This window comes from Gopherus evgoodei, chromosome 2, assembly GCF_007399415.2.
Source record: "Gopherus evgoodei ecotype Sinaloan lineage chromosome 2, rGopEvg1_v1.p, whole genome shotgun sequence".
NCBI classification, from domain to species: domain Eukaryota; kingdom Metazoa; phylum Chordata; order Testudines; family Testudinidae; genus Gopherus; species Gopherus evgoodei.
In genome coordinates, this window is record NC_044323.1 from 14,645,227 (window position 1) to 14,667,608 (window position 22,382).

At 44.3% G+C, this 22,382-nt stretch overlaps 1 protein-coding gene and 1 long non-coding RNA gene across 7 annotated transcripts in view; both read right to left on the reverse strand.

Annotated features, from left to right (window-relative positions):
* The window catches only part of PRKAG2 (protein kinase AMP-activated non-catalytic subunit gamma 2), a 403,378-nt gene that overhangs the window by 183,949 nt on the left and 197,047 nt on the right, over positions 1-22,382 (reverse strand). The gene's annotated exons all lie outside the window — the stretch shown is intronic.
* On the reverse strand, positions 8,108-18,276 carry LOC115645421. The gene is made up of 3 exons (XR_003998734.1): positions 18,193-18,276; positions 17,514-17,673; positions 8,108-8,150 (listed from the first exon to the last, which is right to left on the reverse strand). It is a non-coding gene; the product is annotated as an uncharacterized LOC115645421 (long non-coding RNA).

Consider the following 22,382-nt stretch of genomic DNA (forward strand, 5'->3'; position numbering starts at 1 on the left):
TGCATACCTCAAGTTTCACCTTACTTAAAAACTACTTGCTTACAAAATCAGACATAAAAATACAAAAAGTGTCTCAGCACACTACTCCTGAAATATTGTTGACTCTCTCATTTTTACATTTCAGGATATAGTTATAGTATATAGAGCAGTATAAACAAATCATTGTATGAAATTTTAGTTTGTACTGATTTTGCTAGTGCTTTTTTTTGTAGCCTGTTGTAAAACTAGGCAAATATCTAGATGAGTTGATGTATCCCCCTGGAAGACCTGTGTACACCCCTGGTTGAAAACCACTGCACTAGAGCACCCACAGCTCCCACTGAATTCACGGAGGGCTGTAAATCCTCAACACCTCTGAAAATCAGGAGACAGTTATATAGATACCTCTATAGGATTTAAGCATCTAACTTTAGGAACCCATGTTTGAAAATTCTTATCTAAATGACTTGCCCTAGATCACACTACAAGTCAGTGGCAGAGACAAGAAAAGAAAAGAACCCAAGAGCCTTTATTCCTTGTCCCCTGTTCTAAGCAGTACACGCTGGCTTCCTGATCTACCATTCAACTAGTTGTAGCCAACTACAATTCGGTAATAAGTTTTCTTGAACCCTTTTTAAACTTCCCGATATAAACTATACTCGGAAACTTTAGGCAAACTACACATGGACTGTGACAAAGATCAATGAGAAATGAGCTAGAGACAAATACAATAAACTCTCCACTAAATTTCCTCTAAATATGTATGATGACTCAAGCATGTGAATTAAATGCAGGCCTGCTTTCCTCTGTGTGTTTAGAAATAAGCTGTAAACTCAGTAATGATCACAGTCATTTGCAACTTTCCCAACTGCTTCTTTGTCTAAAACATATATGGTATTTAAAGGGACAATCAACTAAAAAAAAACAAAACAAAAAACACAACTGTCCAGACTTTTTTTTTAAACCTATTATTGTTACAAACACCATCTGAGATTACCAGAACTGAAAGAGCATAAGGAAAAATACTTTTTCAGTTTGTTTATACTGTGTATTTAGCATCATTTTGTTTCATTGGTTTTCCTTGTATACCCAGTTGCTTTTCCCTTTTGTTTATGTGGATCTTTCCCACAACAAAGGGAGAGAATTTTAGAACAGGAAAGCATGACTGTAGAAAGCACAGAAATTGGCAAGAGGATTTGGGGACAGTTATAGAACCTGAAACTACTTTAAATCTTTTTCTAAACTGACTAGACTGCACATTGATTGTGTTCTTTAACTGTGAAGCACTGTTATACTTATCTACTCTGTTATGTAGCACAATGTACATGTGGATACGGGCATGACTACACCCCATCACCTCCTGCTGATCAAATGAGGGCTTGTCTACACAGCAGCAATGCACATTACAGGAGTCAGAGTGGTAGTCGTGCTAGTCTGTATCAGCAAAAAGAACAAGGAGTACTTGTGGAACTTTAGAGACTAAAATTTATTTGGACATAAGCTTTTGTGGGCTAAATCACACTTCATTGGATGCATGCAGTGAAAAATATAGTAGGAAGACACACACACACACACACACACACACACATGAAAAATGGGTGTTGCCATATCAACCCTAACGAGACTAATCAATTACAGTGGGCTATTATCGGCAGGAGTAAAAAATTTTGTAGTGATAATCAGGATAATCAGTTAACAAGGTGTTAGAACAGTAGAGGAAAAATTAGCATGGGGAAAATAGTTTTTACTTTGTGCAATGACCCATTCACTCCCAGTCTTTATTCAAGCCTAATTTAATGGTGTCCAGTTTGCAAATTAATTCCAGTTCTGCAGTTTCGTATTGGAGTCTGTTTTAGAAGTTTTTTTGTTGAAGAATTGCAACTTTTAGGTCTGTAATTGAGTGACCAGGGAGGTTGAAGTGTTCTCCAACTGGTTTTTGAATGTTATAATTCATGATGTCTGATTTGTGTCCATTTACTCTTTTGCATGGAGACTGTCCAGTTTGGCCAATGTACAGGGCAGAGGGACATTGCTGGCACATATTACATTGGTAGATGTGCAGGTGAACGAGCCTCTGATGGCATGGCTGATGTGATTAGGTCCTATGATGGTGTCCCTTGAATAGATATGTGGGCAGAATTGGCAACGGGCTTTGTTGCAAGGAAAGGTTCCTGGGTTAGTGTTTTTGTTGTTTGGTTGCTGGTGAGTATTTGCTTCAGGTCAGGGCCCACCTTAATTGATTAGTCTTGTTAGAGTTAGTACGGTAACCCATTTTTCCCCCCCATGTTCTGTGTATATACATATCTTCCTACTGTACTTTCCACTGCATGCATCCGATGAAGTGTGTTTTAGTCCACGAAAGCTTATGTCCAAATAAATTTGTTAGTCTGAGGTGCCAAAAGTACTCCTTGTTCTTATTTGTGTGTGTACACACACACACACACGCACACGCACACACACACACAGGTGTGCATTAGAATTTCCTAGTGTGCTTTAACATACTGTTTCAAACAGCACAATGTTAAAGCACACTAGGGAACTTTTAATGCACACTAGCAGGGTCTACACAAACCAATTAGTGTGCTTTAGAAGTCACACCTCCCCTCATAGTGCACATTGCTGCTCCTTGTAGGCATGCCCTTTGCATCTCAAGATTAGACCTCCTGCTGTTCAAAGCAAGACTTGACACCCAGCTGTCAGGGATGGCTTAGGCGTAATGAAATCAATCCTACTGCAACACAAGGGAATGGACTAAGTGATCCTCTAAAGCTTCCTTTCAAGGCAAATGACTGTCAAACACATCAAAAGGAGCAGCTCAACTCTGCAGGGAATTAAGAGACTCCTTCACATCTAAACCCTAATAAATGCTGTGTTTTGTCTTACACAAAGGCTGTGTCTACACTGCCACTTTCAGCGCTAAAATTTTACTCGTTTAGGGATGTGAAAAAACACACCCCCAGCCACAAGAGTTTTAGCGCTGAAAAGCGCCAGTATAGACAGCACTTTAGTGCCAGGAGCTGCACTCCCAGAGATAAAGCTACCACCCCTCGTTGGGGGTGATTATTTTTAATTGCCAGGAGAGCGCTCCCCTGGCGATAAATCATGACTACACTGCTCATGTCACAGTGCTGCCATGGCCATGCTATAATGTGGACATGGGCAGTGTATTCATACCCTTACGATTAATCCCAATTTAAGAGAGACTTTTTTTGTCTTTCAGTTTTCTTCTTTTCCTGGGCCCCATCCATGCTGTTACACTGCTCTACGAAGTGACAGTCTGTCCCACAAGTCAGTGTAATATTAGCTCCTACCACTTGATTTTCTGAAAGACTGCACCAAAGCAGCATAATCAGGGGTGAGCTGGAGCCCGTTCGCATGAATTGGTTGTTAAATTTAGAAGCAGTTTTAGAACCGCTTGTTAACTGGCTTCCCTGCGAGGGAAGCTTTGATGGGCTCCGGCTGGGAAGTATTTAATTCCTGCTCCCGGCCGCCGGGGCAGGGGGGAGGAGGCGCTGTGCTGCGGGAGCCATATAGGCTGCCTCCTGGCCCTGTTGCTGCTATTGCACTTCGGACCTATGGCCGTGGGGCTCCTGCTGCTGCCTGGTGGATTCCTGGCTGCATCCTGCTGCTTGGGCTGGTCCCAGCCACTCTCCCCGTGTGAGTACCTGCCCCCCCTGCCCGTAGCCAGCCTCTGCCTGCAGTCAGCCCCTGCCCCCTGCCACAGCCAGCCACTGTCTGCACCACTTGCTCATAGCCCCCCGTCTGCCTGCACCACCTGCCCACAGCCAGCCCCTGTTGCAGCCAGCCCGTCACATTCCCTGCCTCCAGCTAGCCTTGCCCCACGCCTGTCTGCAGCCAGCCCCATGTCCAATGGTGCCCTGCAGTTCAGGGCAGTAACCCTGCACAGCTGCTTCAACGAGGGCGGGCAGGGAGCAGCTGGAACCCACACATGTGCACACCCTAGGGTGACCAGACAGCAAGTGTGAAAAATCGGGACAGGGGGTGAGGGGTAATAGGAATCTATATAAGAAAAAGACCCAAAAAGTGAGACTGTCCCTATACAATTGGGATATCTGGTCACCCTAGCACACCAAGGGAGTGGGGAGGACCCACACATGTGAAAACGAGCTCATTTCTAGTTCAAATCCATCTTTTTTTAAGAAGAACTTTAGGTAGGGTTAACATGCATCTGGATTTTCCTGGACATGTCAGGTTTTTTGGTTCTTAAATCGCTAGGAAAATACAGACGTATGGTAACCCTATTGGTACAAAAAAAAATACATACTGTGGCACATCCCTTAAATCAGAACTTTTTATAGGGAACCGGTTGTTAAGATTTTAGCAGCTCATCACTGAGCATAGTTATGGGATCAGAAAGGGCAGGAAAGAATGGGACTGCCAGTTCCTCTTCCCTGCTCACCTCCCAAACAGACTAGGATCCTGAACGAACAGCAGGTGGGGAAAACCACAAGAAGCTTGTGAACAGGGCAACTGTCCTTCAAAGGGCATCAAGACCCAGTCTGTCTGTGACTGCCTTCTGAAAGCCCACCTAGGTGTAACTGACTGCCCCAGGCAGTTGCTTTATGGTTATTTAGTAAACAAGCTGATCTAACAACAACTTGGAGGGAATAACAATGTCACCCAGGCTCAGTTAGCAAAGGCACTCCTGAGAAGACAGGAAGCGCCTGTACCTAGGGTATGAGCTCCCAGGAGAGCTTACTAGAGCAGTGTGCCTAGAGATCTGCTTCTGGATACAAGGAACCTGTTGGAAAACACCCCTCAGCTGTGCTCCTAGTGATAGGCCCCCCAAGAAGGCCGGGTCTCAATAAAGGGATTTCCCAAACAGAAGCAGGAAGCCCAGCCTGTCAGGAACTATGTGCTGCCCTGGGGAAGAGATGAGATTCAGTAAAAACAAGTGCCAAGTACTGCCCCTTAGGAAGCGGGGAGAAATCAAATGCACAGCTACAAAGTGGGGAATAACTGACTAGACATTAGTACTGCTGAAAAGGATGTGGGGGTTATGGTGGATCACAAATTGAATGAATCAACAATGTGATTCAGTTGCAAAAGGCTAATATTCTGCCGTGTATTAACAGGAATGTCGTAGGTAAGACATGGGAGGTAATTGTCCAGCTTTACTTGGCAGTGGTGGGGCCTCAGTTGAAGCACTATGTCCAGTTCTGGGCGCCACACTAAGAAAGATAGAGACAAGCTGGAGAGTCCAGAGTTAAAAATGAAAATGATAAAAGGCTTAGAAGACCTGCTGATGAGGAAAGGTTTAAAAACAAAAACAAAAACAAACCACTGGGCATGTTTAGTCTTGAGAGAAAAGAGACCTGGGCTGGGACTCCGGGGGAGCTAATAACTCTTCAGATATGTTAAGGGCTTTTACAAAGAAGATGGTGATCAACTGGTCCCGTGTCCACTGAAGGTAAGATAAGTAGTAATGGGCTTTATCTGCACCAAGGGAGCTTTAGCGCAGGTATTAGGAAAAACTTTTGACTATAAAATGACCTAAACTGCCTCAGATTTCCACTGTAACTTCAACTACCACCATCAATCCATCCATCCCAACTCTCCCTAGAACCCTCCCACACCAGCATCAACTTACTGGTTACCATGAACAGCTTCAGCAATGGAACCCTACAGACAACTACACACAAGAAACCCATGAATCACCACACTTACCCCCACAGATCCAGTAACCACCCTAGACATGCCATAAAATCTGTCATTTACAACCAGGCATTCAGATAGCGCAGAATATGCCCCGAGGAGAAAGTCCAGGACACACATCTTAACAGGCTTAAAACCACCTTCACCAAACAAGAACATTCCAGAGACGTAAATCATATCATGGAATGGACCACCCAAATACCTCAAGAGAACCTGCTCAACTACAGAAAAAAACAAACCAACAAAACCCCCTCTATCAACTGCACCTACCACCAGGGCTGGCCTTAGGGAAAATGGCACCCTCGGTCCCTGTGGGAGCAGTGCCCCCCATTGCCCCTGGCCCCCATGAGCTCCCCAGGCTCCCCACCCCTCTTTGCCACTAACCCCTGCACTTCCCCCCTTCGGTGCCCTAACCCCTGCATTGTGTCCTCTTCACACCAACCCTACACATGCCTCCTGCAACCATGTGAGGAAACTGACATGGATTCATGGAGTATCTGGCATTGCTACTCATCCCTCCCCCTCCAATACTGTTCCTCCGCACCCCCCTAGAGGGCTGTGAGGGGGAGAGCGAGGAGCGACATCAGGGTTCTCTGCATCCAAGTCACTTTCCCCACTTGGGCTGTGCAAAGACAGGGCAGGAGAGCAGCAACTCCTGATCCTCGTCTCAGAGAATTCTGGGCCTCAATCTCCAGTGCTTTTACACTGGTACAATGCAATGATCAGTCAGGCCCCTCCAAGCTTACAGATGGCCTATCCCCTGAACTATCTTCTCCTTACTTTTGACCAATCAGTCTCTATCTGCAGCTAAGTAAACAGCCTGGGGTTAAAACAGTCTGCTTTTTCTCAGCTGCTTATCATGGGGACTACAATCTAGCACATTTTACATCTGGTTAAGACTAAAAAGCTGCAACATGAAATACTCTTATTTTTGCTCACAAGCATGCAATGCGTGCATGCCCTGTACATGGTCATGACAGATCACGTGTTTATACATACTAGAGCTTACCACAAGCATCCTTGTTTAGGCTGTGCAAGTCTCCAAATACATTCAAGAATTCCCAGAGAATAGCCACTGAGAAATGAAAAACATTGGCCCAATTCATCCTTGGAGTACCACCACTGAAGGCCTTGGAGTTAAAGGGGGTGCGTGGGTGAATTTGGCCCTGTGCACATAGGGTTAGATCTTGCAAGGTGCTGAGCATTTGGGCCCTGTCCTGCATATACTTTACCTTAAGCAAGAGCATAGTCACACTGAAGTTATTGGGATGATGTGTGTAAATGTTTTGCAGAATCTGGGTCACAGTGCTTAGCCCCTTGCAAGTTCAAATCCATGCAGCATTGCTGGAGCTTGAATGAAATATGTTATTACTGCTATTATTAGTTGTTACTTTGTACAACAGATTTGTGCACAGTTCTTTACACAAATGAATGAAGACAGAGGAATTCATTAGAATAAGTAATGAAAGAAAGAAACAAAATTTTATTTCCAATATTCTTAGATTTGCTGCTCCTGGTGGTGGGAGTTGGTAAATAACCAAGGATGGACCAAGTAATTACTACTATTACCAACAATAAATGCATGTCCATTCAGCAAAAAGAAAGCTGCAGTCCTGTGTACCACAGTTATAAACTTTTGTGGATTCTTGTTCACAACTGTGTCCACTGGAGTTATGAACTCCTGTAACTACAGCTGGCCAAGTGAAGTGGATACTTAAAGGAAAGCTGTAGCCAGTTATGCAAGAAAGATAACGGTGGGTCAAACATTGTTTTTGGATGTGCAGGCAGACAACTGACACTGAAGACAATGGGAGGCGCTTATCCATGCGCTGCAGAGGAAAATCAGGCTCCGCATTACTTGTTCTGTAGACCAACTAGAGCAGGGGTTGGCAACCTTTCTAAAGTGGTGTGCATTCACTTTAATTTAAGGTTTCGTGTGCCAGTAATACATTTTAATGTTTAGAAGGTCTCTTTTCTAGAAGTCTATAATATATAACTAAACTATTGTTGTATGTAAAGTAAATAAGGTTTTTAAAATGTTTAAGAAGTTTCATTTAAAATTAAATTAAAATGCAGATCTCCCTGGACCAGTGGCCAGGACCTGGGCAGTGTGATTGCCACTAATAATAAGCTCGTGTGCCGCCTTTGGCACGGGTGCCATAGGTTGTCTACCCACAAACTAGGGGGATACATCTTATTCTCTAAAGTCTTCTCAGACATGAAGTAGACCAAATGAGCCATATGATATGAACATACATAAAATGAAGCAGTAGAGCAGCAGCATAGCCCTAAATGACAGGTTGTGTATCACAATCCATGCGGTCCATCATAAACCTGTCTGCAATCTCACTGTCCTTTCAGACAGGTGTGTAGTTGGACTTTGAAATGGCAGGTTTAAGGGTGATTCTACCAACAGGGAACACAAATTCTAATCTTGGGTCTACTTCTATACCTTGGGCACATCAGTTCACATCTCTGTATCTCAGGTTCCCCACCTGTAAAATGGAAATATAAATATTTTCCTTTGTAATTCATATTGTGAGGGATATGTTAACATTCATGAACTACAATGAACATATAAATCACTATTATTACAAGTATAGCTTTATCTACAGATTGGAGTACTACCTCCTGCCAGCATTTGGAAGGGCCAACTTGAAAGGGTATTTTCACCTCTATGTCCATTTAAAGCTACATCCTGTACTTTCGCAGCATTCTGCGCCAAAAAATTCTGCACACAATACTTTTAAATTCTGCAAATTGTACTTGTCAAAATAACACTACATAATCACGCCAGTTTCAATTATTTTGGTAATTTACTTCAAAACACCTATCAGCAAGTATGTCTGTAACAATACAGCAGTGGTCACCGACTGGTCGATTGTGATAGACTGGTCAATCCTAGAGGCTCCCTGCCTTAGCCCTGGCCCCACGTCGCTCCCAGAAGCAGCCTGAGCGGTCCCACAGGCGGCGGGGCAGAGGTCTCCCACCACACACTGCTCCTGCCTGCAAGCACCATTCCCACAGCTCCCATTGACTGGGAACGGGGAGCTGTGGCCAATGGGAGCTGTGGGGGCGGTGCTTGCAGAGAAGGGCAGCGCACAGAGCTATGTGCCGCCCGGCTCCCTCACCAGGAACCTCAGGGGCATGTTGGCCTCTTTCAGGAGCAGCGTGGGGCCGGGGTAGGCAGGGAGCCTGCCTTAGCGGCAGCCACGCTACACCACCAACAGGGAGTGAGAGAGAGTGGGGCAGAGTGAGTGATGGTGGGGGGGAGATGGAGTGATTGGGGCAGGGCCTTGGGAAAGGGGCAGGGTAGATCCTGGGTTGCCCTTAAGTTCAAAAAGTGATCTTGGGCGTAAAAAGGTTGGAGACCACTGCAATACACAGACACACACAAAAATTCCCCCAGGAATAGAGTTAAAGAAACCCTTTGACAACTCAGTTCTTGTTTTCTCTGCCCTCTTCTCCCCTACCCCCAGAGCTCAGCTGGGAGGACAGACACCCACAACCCCTCCCCCACAGAGCCCACCTGTGGGCCTCCCCCAACCAATATACCCAAACCCCCTCTGCCCCAGAGCCCAACTGTGAGAACCCCCAGCCCAGATACCCACACTCCCTCCTCTCCAGAGTCCAGCTGTGGAGCCTGGCCCACCAAGGAGAATGAGGCACCTGAACATTAACTCAAAGAAGGCACAGCAACAGCATTTTCAGAAGAAATATTTCTGGTTTTAGCTAAATTTTTCAGTACTCAATTTTCTCGGGAAAAAATCCACCAAATTTTCTGTGTAAATCCCCCTTTTTCAAACAGCACTAATATTAACACCAGTTGTGGTACAGATCCTTGACACCCCACAGTCATCTTCTTGCCATGTTAAAAGTTTACCATTTATTCCTAACTTTCTTCTTTCTTTTAGTCAGCTTCTGATCAGTTATAATACTTTGCCTCTCATCCCAGGACTACTTTGTTGACTTAACAGCCTCTTGTGGGAGGAGTCTGTCAAAGGCTTTTTAAAATTATGTCAGCCATTTCTCTTTTCTCAACAGGAACAGCCAAAGCAAGAACAGTTGCACTGGGGGACAGGGGAAATAGGGTCCAACCAGGGCCATCCTTCTCTCACACACACTCACTCTCGACCCAGACAGTGCCTTCCCTCCCCTCACTCTGTTGCTTTGGGGAGAAATGCAGAAAGCAGCCAGCCAGAGATTCTAGCTAGTAAGAACAGGAGCAGCCAATGCTGGGATCGCTAGATATTCTTTTCGAAACTGTTGAACAAGCTTTATTTCTCTGTCCTGTTCTGATTGGCTGTTTGCTCTAACCCTTCTTCACAGGATCTCTGCTTAGGTTTCACTCCATATCTCCCCATCTACCCTCTCTTTCTCCTATGCTTCTTTACCTCCTACCTTTTCTTTCCATTTAGTTAATCCCTTCCTAAATAAATTAAGTCAGGTTTTGTTAGCAGCTCAGCCATTTCATTCTTCTGCCCTTCAGAACTCTTGCACATATATCATCTAGACTTGGGGACATGTTACTCTTTAATTTATTAATTTGTAGCGCCTCATCTTCTGACAGTGCCGCATATTTATTTCCTAAAAAGAGTAGGTACCTCCTCAATATACTCTGATGAAGAGTCATGCACAGAACAATTAGCCTCTCTACAATCTTCTTATCCCTAAATGTTCCTTTTTACCCCCTATTAATCCAACAGTGCTGGGAATAGAACCTAGATCTCCAAATTCCCTTCTCTCAACTTCTATTTTGCCTTTTATCTGACAGGGTTTGTGATCCCTTCCTATTTTCTTTTTTTCTGAAAGAAGCCTGCTTGACTTATAGACTCATAGACTCTAGGACTCGAAGGGACCTTGAGAGGTCATCGAGTCCAGTCCCCTGCCCTCATGGCAGGACCAAATACTGTCTAGACCATCCCTAATAGACATTTATCTAACCTACTCTTAAATATCTCCAGAGATGGAGATTCTACAACTTCCCTAGGCAATCTATTCCAGTGTTTAACTACCCTGACAGTTAGGAACTTTTTCCTAATGTCCAACCTAAATCTCCCTTGCTGCAGTTTAAGCCCACTGCTTCTTGTTCTATCATTGGAGGCTAAGGTGAACAAGTTTTCTCCCTCCTCCTGATGACACCCTTTCAGATACCTGAAAACTGCTATCATGTCCCCTCTCAGTCTTCTCTTCTCCAAATTAAACAAACCCAATTCCTTCAGCCTTCCTTCATAGGTCATGTTCTCAAGACCTTTAATCATTCTTGTTGCTCTTCTCTGGACCCTCTCCAATTTCTCCACATCTTTCTTGAAATGCGGTGCCCAGAACTGGACACAATAATCCAGTTGAGGCCTAACCAGCGCAGAGTAAAGCGGAAGAATGACTTCTCGTGTCTTGTTTACAACACACCTGTTAATGCATCCCAGAATCACATTTGCTTTTTTTGCAATGGTATCACACTGTTGACTCATATTAAGCCTGTGGTCTACTATGACCCCTAGATCTCTTTCTGCCATACTCCTTCCTAGACAGTCTCTTCCCATTCTGTATGTGTGAAACTGTTTGTTCCTTCCTAGGTGGAGCACTTTGCATTTATCTTTATTGAACTTCATCCTGTTTACCTCAGACCATTTCTCCAATTTGTCCAGATCATTTTGAATTTTGACCCTGTCCTCCAAAGCAGTTGCAATCCCTCCCAGTTTGGTATCGTCCGCGAACTTAATAAGTGTACTTTCTATGCCAACATCTAAATCGTTGATGAAGATATTGAACAGAACCGGTCCCAAAACAGACCCCTGCGGAACCCCACTTGTTATTCCTTTCCAGCAGGATTGGGAGCCATTAACAACTACTCTCTGAGTACAGTTATCCAGCCAGTTATGCACCCACCTTATAGTAGCCCCATCTAAATTGTACTTTCCTAGTTTATCTATAAGAATATCATGCGAGACTGTATCAAATGCCTTACTAAAGTCTAGGTATATCACATCCACCGCTTCTCCTTTATCCACAAGGCTCGTTATCCTATCAAAGAATGCAATCAGATTAGTTTGACACGATTTGTTCTTTACAAATCCATGCTGGCTATTCCCTATCACCTTACCACCTTCCAAGTGTTTGCAGATGGATTTCTTTAATTACCTGCTCCATTATCTTCCCTGGCACAGAAGTTAAACTAACTGGTCTGTAGTTTCCTGGGTTGTTTTTATTTCCCTTTTTATAGATGGGCACTATATTTGCCCCCTTCCAGTCTTCTGGAATCTCCCCCGTCTCCCATGATTTCCCAAAGATAATAGCTAGAGGCTCAGATACCTCTTCTATTAACTCCTTGAGTATTCTAGGATGCATTTCATCAGGCCCTGGTGACTTGCAGGCACCTAACTTTTCTAAGTGATTTTTTACTTGCTCTTTTTTTATTTTCTCTTCTAAACCTACCCTCTTCCCGTAAGCATTCACTATACTAGACATTCCTTCAGATTTCTCAGTGAAGACTGAAACAAAGAAGTCATTAAGCATCTCTGCCATTTCCAAGTCTCCCGTTACTGTTTCCCCCTCCTCATTGAGCAGTGGGCCTACCCTGTCCTTGGTCTTCCTCTTGCTTCTAATGTATTGATAAAAAGTCTTCTTGTTTCCCTTTATTCCCATAGCTAGTTTGAGTTCATTTTGTGCCTTTGCTTTTCTAATCTTGCCTCTGCATTCCTGTGTTATTTGCCTTTATTCATCCTTTGTAATCTGACCTAGTTTCCATTTTTTATATGACACCTTTTTATTTTGTAGGTCACGCAAGATCTCGTGGTTAAGCCAAGGTGGTCTTTTGCCACATTTTTTATCTTTCCTAACCATCGGAATAGCTTGCTTTTGGGCCCTTAATAGCGTCCCTTTGAAAAACTGCCAACTTTCCTCAGTTGTTTTTCCCCTCAGTCTTAATTCCCATCGGACCTTACCTATCAGCTCTCTGAGCTTACCAAAATCCGCCTTCCTGAAATCCATTGTCTCTATTCTGCTGTACTCCCTTCTACCCTTCCTTAGAATTGCAAATTCTATGATTTCATGATCACTTTCACCCAAGATTCCTTCTACTTACAAATTCTCAACAAGTTCCTCCCTATTTGTTAAAATCAAGTCTAGAACAGCTTCCCCCCAGTAGCTTTTTCAACTTTCTGAAATAAAAAGTTGTCTGCAATGCAGTCCAGGAACTTATTAGATAGTCTGTGCCCCGCGGTGTTATTTTCCCAACATATATCTGGATAGTTGAAGTCCCCCATCACCACCAAATCTTGGGCTTTGGATGATTTTGAGTGAGATCTTGAAGCTTGCCATTCAACTATAAGTGTTAAGTAGATCCTGGGTAATAAGCAATATTAACTCTCAAGCCTCTTTCATGTCCACTCCCTTATCTGCAATAGCATAGGGTAAAAGGAAGTAGAATAAAGAATAAATGGACACAAATCAGACATCAAGAATTGTAACATTCAAAAACCAGTAGGAGAGCACTTCAGTCTCCATAGACACTCAACAACAGACTGAAAAGTGGCCATTCTTCAATAAAAAAAACTTCAAAAAACAGACCATTGAGAAACTGCAGAACTGGAACTAAATTTGAAAACTTGACACTATCAAATTAGGCCTGAATAAAGACTAGGAGTGGCTGGGTCACTATAGAAAGTAATTTTCCCTCCGTTGATACTCACAGCTTCTTGTCATCTATTGGAAGTGGGCCACATTCACCGTTTGAATTGGCCACATTAGCACTGACCTCTGTACTTGATAAGGTAACTCCCATCCTTTCATGTGCTGTAATATATATACACCGGCCTACTGCATTTTTCACTCTATGCATCTGATGAAGTGGGTTTCAGCCGACGAAAGCTTACGCCCAAATCAATTTGTTAGTCTAAGCTGCCACAAGGATTCCTCGTTGTTTTTGCAGAGACTGAGTGAAGCAAGATGTGAGTTTCTGCATGATCTTTAGTATACAAATGAGGTGCTTACCTAGACTTTTCTCCTGCTACTAGGCTGGAATAGCTTGGCAGCTACACAGCAGTGCTGACTAATTCAGGACAGATTCTGCAGAGTTCCCTGTCCTATTCTTCACTTTTGACCTTGTACTTACCTGCTCCACACTACAAACTTTAACTGTGCAGAAGGAAACCCTTAGCCTTCAGCCTCTGTGTACAGACTGCAAACTGCAATAGCAATCATGATACCAACAGACAAGAATCCAGTGGGAACTGGACTAAGCCCACCAAGCCTGCTTTGAGAGAGAAATAAGATGACAAGCAGAAGCTGTCCAACAGTAATTGGTTAAGGAATTAATAATATTTTACACTTTTATGACATCTTCCATCTGAGGCTCTCAAAGCACTTCACAAACATTACTTAGCTTCAAAACATCCCCAGTGAGACAGGGAAATATCAGCACTTTATAGTGGAAAGACTGGGGAGCAGGGGGTGTTAAGCAGAAAGGAGACTAGAACCTAAGTGTGATGATGAGGAAGTCATCCCGGTGCATCACAACTCACTCCCCTTCACCTGCGTTATTAACAACTCCAGACAGATCATTTTTAATCAAAGAGCTCCCCACTTCCAAGGGTCTCGTTTATAAATGAGAACCATAAGCTCAAGTAGCAGCTCACTGAGATGCCCAGGACATTTGACACCTCAGGCTGTTAGTCCAACTAGCCCTCCCTGGGTCTTTCCTTCAGGAGACTCTTTGCACCTGAAAACAGTCTCCGGTCCAGGACCCCTTCCTACTTCCTTCTCTGGGTTACCCCTTTTCAGTCCTTTCTTAAGCAGGAACTCCCAGCTCTCCTCTTTGGAGCTGGGCAGTATTAGTTCCACGTTCTCCTTACCCCACTCTCCTCAGCCTCTTCTCATCAAAGCTGGGTTATGTTACTCAGATTTTCTAGTCCTCCCTAAACAGGAGCCCTCCACTCTCCTCTCTGTGGTTTAGCCAGCTGGCCTCCTTTCCTTAATTACCTTCAGGCTGCACAGCAGGCCTGCCTTTCCCTGCTGGTATCTTCAGGTGTCTGCCCAGTTATATGAGAGAGGCAGCCCCTATGCTGGGTCCCCTTCTCCAAGCTCATCCTCAGTTGATTGGGTGCAAAGGGAGCCTTGCCCCACTCTCTCTGAAAGGCCCCCTAGCCACTGATTCTTAAAGAAACAGTAACAGGCTTTCCTCCCAAACACTTCTTACTCCCAAAACTATTTCCTCACTCCCAATGTCTCCCATATCCATATATATATTTTTCAACCTCTTACAGGGCTGTACCACATGATTGGCTAGGTTGACCACTAGGCACCAACTACCCTGAAGGGACAGACTACTTGGTCACACAGATTTTATAATCCCAAATCTGATGCATCTACCACAAGACAGTATTTCCCCCTGGCTGGCGGACACTTTCACTGCTGGAAGGGCATTTGGAATTGCAAAACCTGCAGGGTAGAACAACACAAGCTCCAAGAGCTTGTAAGATGCATAAAAGAATAGGAGATGGAATGAGCAGCACAGGGACCCAGCATACAGGTTTATCAGGCAAGGGGAGGAGCCTAGACTGTCAGTCACCACACTACTGGTGACACATACCAATGAATTCATTACAGCAATGGATGCAATCCCAGGAATATGTATCTGCAGTTAGGAACCACTGCTGTGCTCCTTGGAATTTAACTGTGGGATCAGCCAACAAACTGAATGGAGCAATGTTAAGAATTACATTTTTTTCAAAAACACTCATCTGCACATATAAGGTTTTCCCCTGGCTAAAGGAATGCAAGCGTATGGCATGAAGCCTTTACATTATCTCTAACAGTTCAGCTGATTATCACATCTCTAATTCCAGTTCACACAATGCCACACAGCACTTTCTTATTATGGATGTGCTGCTGACATGTACAGACACTGATTAGATAGTTTGACACAGGCCTAAGGAAGTACTTAATACATAAATGACTCCATATTTCACAGCTTTTTTTTTTTTTTAACTGTAGGTCCCCGTCTCTGTAGTTTGCTCTCTGCCCTCTCTCACAATTTCTTCTAGCTATGAGCTAACCCAACCAACCAAAGCCACAATCCTAATATTGTTCAATTTTGTCCATCCTTCTATCTCCATGCTATTCATAGCTAATCCTACAAAACCACTCTCCTAATCCTGTTGACAGGCCAAGGAATGGTTTCTTCTCACAGCTGCCAAGTGCCTTCTGCAGGGAAGTTCTATGATCTGGGCTATAGCGGATGTCAGACTAGATCAGTGGTTCTCAACCGTCTCTACTGGTGACCCCTTTCACATAACAAGCCTCTGAGTGCGAGGCCCCCCCCTTAAATATATTTAAAAAGTGTTTTTAATTTATAACACCCTTATAAATGCTGGAGGCAAGCGGGGTTTGGGGTGGAGGCTGACTATTCGTGACCCCCTGTGTAATAACCTCACGACCCCCTGAGGGGTCCTGCCCCCTAGCTTGGGAATCCCCAGCCTAGATGATCTAGAGTGTGGGGACTGCGCCTTGCTTGGCCCTTGGGCTAGCTGAACAGATAGCAGGTAGTTGTTGTCAAGCTGTCCTGCAGTGGCTCAGGAGCACGAGTATCAACCTCAGAGGAGACTGTTAGGAACCAGGGCACAAACACTCAAATTGGTGGTGAGATCTACACTCCTACAGCACCTGCTACCTGAGTCTCAAAGTATTTTGAGGGTAGGAGGGGGAAGCAGTGGTCTAGGGGGTGAGAATAAGGAGATCCATATTCTCTAGATCTACCTTTCTCTGACTGTCAGCAAGTCACAAGCTCTCTGGGCCTAAGTTGTTCTATCTGTAAAAAGTTAATGATATCACCTTTTTAAGTACTTGGATATCTACAGTTGAACAAGTGTTCTATAAAAACAAAGCATTATTAGCAACTAAGCCTCACAAAACCTTGGTGAGACATGCATTGAAGAGGCCACGCCATCAGGGCTCGTTCACCTGCACATCTACCAACGTGATATATGCCATCATGTGCCAGCAATCCCCCTCTGCCATGTACATTGGCCAAACTGCACAGTCTCTACGCAAAAGAATAAATGGACACAAATCTGACATCAGGAATCATAACATTCAAAAACCAGTGGGAGAACACTTCAACCTCTCTAACCACTCAGTGACAGACTTGAAGGTGGGAATTTTGCAACAAAAAACTTCAAAAACAGGCTCCAAAGAGAGACTGCTGAACTCAAATTAATATGCAAATTAGATACAATTAACTTAGGTTTAAACAGAGACTGGGAATGGTTGGGTCATTAGACTAATTGAATCTCTCTCTTTATGTTAAGTTCTCCTCACACCTTCTATGGGTCAATTATCACTTCAAAGGTTTTTTTTCTCCTGCTGATGATCATAGCTCATCTCAATTGATTAGACTCTTCCAGTTGGTATACGTACTTCCACCTTTTCATGTTCTCTGTATGTATAAATATCTCCTGTCTGTGTGTTCCAAAGAAGTGAGCTGTAGCCCACGAAAGCTTATGCTCAAATAAATCTGTTAGTCTCTAAGGTGCCACAAGTACTCCTGTTGTTTTTGAGGATACAGACTAACACGGCTGCTACTCTGAAACCTGTCAGACTAACACCATTCACCAGTACTACATTGACTTAGAACCTGGAGTCTTTATTTCTTCAGTGCAATTCTGATTTCATTTACATCTGCCAGCAGAAACATGCCCTGTGTGCAGCACTGTCTCCTAGCAGGTTGCCATGTTTCTCCATCTGAAAGCTAGTAGCCCTGCATCTGCCAAACCCAACTTGCTATATGCTCAGTTTGGTAGACTGACTAACCTGATCACCTAACCCTAGGATCTACTACTAATACAAGAAATGACACTCACCAAGTTTTAAAGGAGGATCTGGCTGATACAGAGAAATGCTGGGCATCAATCCAGAAAGCAAGGTAACAAGAACAGATCTGTCAGCACTAGAGTTGGCACCTGCTTTGACCCCAGAGAGCTGAAGAAGGTTTTTATTACAGCCCAGCAGAAGAACCAGACTCTGGAGGGACAGAGGAAATTAATCTTAGCAGACTTAGGCCTTGCCACCAATATGAGCTGCAGAAATTTGACAGCCATTAACAAACTCTTCAGGGAGAATGTGACATATGTATTTTGTACTACACCCTGTACCACTGCAGGTCCATGGATCATATCTGTGTACCAGTCACCTAATCTGCTGCTCTGAGCAAAGGCTGAAGTTGTGGATAAAAGCAGCAATCAGAACACTGAAATTGGTCTCAAAAGTTTTGCTGGCAGCAGCTCCCATGCTTGTGGGAATTCTTCCCTTTTGATTTATGTATCAGTATCAGCTCCACTAATGTAAACTAACTCCTCTAGAAGATACAGCTACAAAAGCATGAGGGCTTTTAACAATGGCATGTGGTAGACAAGTTCATTTGTTCAAACTTTAATTTTCTTCCCATTAGTGGCTGTTTATGTTAGAGCAGCTCTTCCAAGCATATGTACACTTTGATGTAGCTGCCCCTCCACAAATGGTGGTGTAGATGAGCAAACTCACCCCTGCAGTGCCTCCTGCTGGAGACTTCAGGAATTAGCTTGGTTCCAGCTCCAGAGCACCCTCTGCAGGCCAGTGATCCACCTGTCCTCTGGCCCTATGTCCCTCCCAGGACCCAGTGCCCTTTTACCTGGGGTCCTGCCCCTGGCAGTAACCCCTCAGTCTTAGGATCTCCCCCCCCCCCACCACCCTCTGTCCCCACCTTGCCTCAGTATATGGCTACTGCCAGTCACTGTCTAGCCCCACACCCTGGGGCAGACTGCAGTATCAGCCTACTCATCACTGGCAAGGTTGGGTTTGGACCTGCTGCCTTGGCCTACCCCTTGGCTGCCCCCTGCAATCCCCAGTACCTGTTGGCCCAACGCTAGGCCACAGCCTAGGGCTTTCCAGGCTGGAGCTCCCCAGCTCCTCAGCCTTTCCCCAGCCCTGCTTCACTCAGGTACCTTGTGTCCAGCTCCCTGCAGCCAGGCCCATCTCACTCTACAGCTAGAGAGAGACTGTTTTAGGCTTCTGGCTCACAGCCTCTTATAGGGGCCAGCTGGTCCTGACTGGAGCATGGCCACAGCTGAGCCTACTTTCCCCAATCAGCCCAGGCTTCTTGCCCCAGCCACAGCCCTCTCTTGGGGTGTTTTAAGCCCTTCAGGGCAGCAGCAGGGGTCCACCCTGCTACAGGTGGATACACCTTGACGCCTTCGAGGAGCAGTGGGCGCTGTCCGGGGTTCTCTGCTCAGTGTCCCCGTCAGGTTCCCTTCTTATGACCCTTTGACCTCACTCCTGTCCCTGTTCTTCTATTAGTTGTCCCCCAAACTCAGTGGGTTCTGTGGTCCTGTGGGTCCTCCCCTTAGGCTGGGGGGGGGATCCTATAGCAGTAGGCGGGCTTTGCCCGCCCACTTCCCAGACTCCCAATAGTACAGGTGGATACACCTTGACGCCTTCGAGGAGCAGTGGGCGCTGTCCGGGGTTCTCTGCTCGGTGTCCCCGTCAGGTTCCCTTCTTATGACCCTTTGACTGCACTCCTGTCCCCGTTCTTTTATTAGTTGTCCCCTGTAATCAGTGGGTTCTGTGGTCCTGTGGGTCCTCCCCTTAGGCTGGGGGGGGGCATCCTATAGCAGTAGGCGGGCTTTGCGCGCCCACTTCCCAGACTCCCAATAGTACAGGTGGATATACTGAGCCAAATTCATCCCAACTGCAAATCCACTGTACTCTGTACCACAGGAACATTTCAATGGGTAATGCTTTTAGTTTGATTAAGGATTGCATGTTTTTGTACAATTTCAACTCTGCTTGCAAACTGCAGATGCAAGAAAAACCATTTAAAAATATATCTGGCTCTTTAGTATCAAAAGAAAGTGATACTGACTGATATCCTGAATATACAATGCCAATTCCAGCAGCATCTGAAAGCTAAATTAACCCTTTTGTTGGTGTCACTAAGCATAACCCTACGTAACTCGGGAGGGTGGAAGGCCACAAGAGTATGGATCCTTCCTGGTTTTAGGCCTCAGCAGACAAGAGTCCCTCCATGTCTGAACTTTAATCGACCTAAAAGGCCAGGTGTAACAGCCGTTATCAGTTGCAACAGTTCTAACTGGTTTAAAGCAGAAATAATGAGGCCTGTGCACCTTTAGCAGAAGGACAAGATAACTTGCAGAAGGAAAACTTACTAACGAGCTGCTGCGGCCAAGATTACTTAATGCACCTGCGCTTACATAATTGCTACAGGAGGAGGAGGGAGGAGAAACGGGGGATTGCTAGTCAGTGAGAAAAGTTCTCATGGATATAAGGAACAGACTGCTTGTTTTAGGTGTGCTTGATCTGAGTCAAACTCCCTGCACCGCTTTGAGATCTCAAATAAACTTGGTTTGCTTCTCCACCCTGGTGTGTTTATTGGCGCGGCACACCAGGTGACGGACCCCCCCCGCTGTTGCTTGGCCTCAGGCAGTTATCTGCCGGCAACAGTTCCATGAGTTATATGCAGTGTTGTTGTAACCATGTTGGTCCCAGGATATTAGAGACTCTTGCTGAGTGAGGTAATATCTTCTATTGGATCAACTTTTCTTCGAAAGAGAGACAAGCTTTTGTGCTAACACAGAGCTCTTCTTCACGTCTTTCATGAGTGTCACATACACTCATAGATCTAAAGTCCAGGAGGGACCATTACGATCATCTAGTCTGACTTCATGTATAGCACAGGCAATGGAACTTCCCCAAAATAATTCCTAGAGCAGAGCTTTTAAAATTGTGAGTGATGAAGAATCCACCACAACCACTGGTAAACTGTTCCAATGGTTAATTATTCTGTTAAAAATGTATGCCTTATTTCCGGTCTGAATTTGTCTAGCTTCAACTTCCACCCATTGGATCATGTGAAATCTTTCTCTGCTAGACTGACAAGCCCATTATTAAGTATTTGTTCCCGTGTGGGTACTTATAGACTGAAATCAAGTCACCTCTTGACCTTCTCTTTGTTAAGCTAAACAGACTGAACTCCTTGAGTCTATCACTATAAGGCAAGTTTTCTAATCCTTTAATCACTCTCGTGGTTCTTCTCTCAATGCTTTCCAATTTATTTACATCCTTCTTGAACTGTTGACACCAGAACTGGACACAGTATTCTAGCTGCGGTCGCACTAGTGCCAAATACAGAGGTAAAATATTCTCTCTACTCCTACTCGAGATTCCCCTTTTATGCCTCCAAAGATTTCATTAGCCCTTTTGGCCAGTGTAGCACTGAGAGCTCATGTTCTGCTAATTATCCACCATGAGCCCCAAATATTTTTAGAGTCACTGCTTCCCAGGGATAGAGCCCCAACACCCTGTATGTATGCCCTACATTCTTTGTTTCTAGATGAATCCATTTAGCCATATGAAAAACAAATACTGTTTGCTTTGACCCAGCTTACCAAGTGATCCAGATCCTGTCAGTGAACTGTCTTCATTATTTACTCTCCCTAAATTTTGGTGTTATCTGCAAATTTTATCTGTGATGGTTTTTATGTTTGTTTTTTGCACTAATGACCTAGAAGATGTTACATGGTACATGGCCAAGAACTGATCCTTGTGGGACCCCACTAGAAACACACCTGTTCGATGATTTTTCCCCATTTATAATTACATTTTAAGACCTATCACAGTTAGCCAGCTTTTAATCATTTAATGTGTGCCATATTAACTTTATTTCTCTCAAGCTTTTTAATCAAAATGTCACACAGTATCAAGTTAAATGCCTTACAGAAGCCTAAGTATATTACATCAACACTATTACCTTTATCAATCAAACCTGTAATCTCATCCCAAAAAAAAATCCAAGTCAGTTTGACAGGATCTATTTTCCATAAACCCATGTTGAATGGCATAAACCCATGTTGAAGGGAGGCATACTACCCTCCCTTAATTCTTTATTGAGTCCTGTATCAACCACTCCATTAACTTGCCCAGGACTGATGTCAAACTGACAGACCTATACTTACCCAGGTTATCCCACTAACCCTTTTTCAATATTGGCACAACACTTGCTTTCTTCCAGTCTTCTGGACCTTTCCCAGTGACTTTGAAAATCAACATTAAGGGTTCCACAACTGTCCACTGTACAGTCCATGATCTCTTTCTTCCAGTCATTTCATTCATCCATCAAAGACACTTCCAGATTATGCTGCAAACTCTTAACTTTGGAATAAGGTTTGTACTTTGTGTTACCTTGTCCTCACAGCAAATAATCACCGAACTGCATCCTGAATATCCTCAAGCACCAGATTTATTATACTGCATTCAGTCTGAAGCACCTAACTAGGACTGAAGGGAAAAAACCCACCGATATCATTTGGACTTTCCCAGTAGCAGACTGGATGTAAGTCTTGGAAGGTATTGAGCACCCTTAACTTCCATTCACTTCAATGGGAACAGATGATACTCGGCACCTTTGACTTTGCATCTTTCAGGATGAGACCGGTAACAAGCCCCCATTGATACAAGTGTCAATTCCATCCATGAGCAGGGATTGTGATAACTTACTTTACGTTACACAAAAGCATATTGAGGGTACTAGGGCCATTAATAATGCTGCAGATTTGACTACTCGAGTAATAAGATCTTTATCTCTCTCAACAAATCTATTCAGCACCCACAGATTAATCAGTGTCCCCCATACGCTCAGTAATAACTGCAAACTTTTTACTCCAATAAAAGGTGATTTA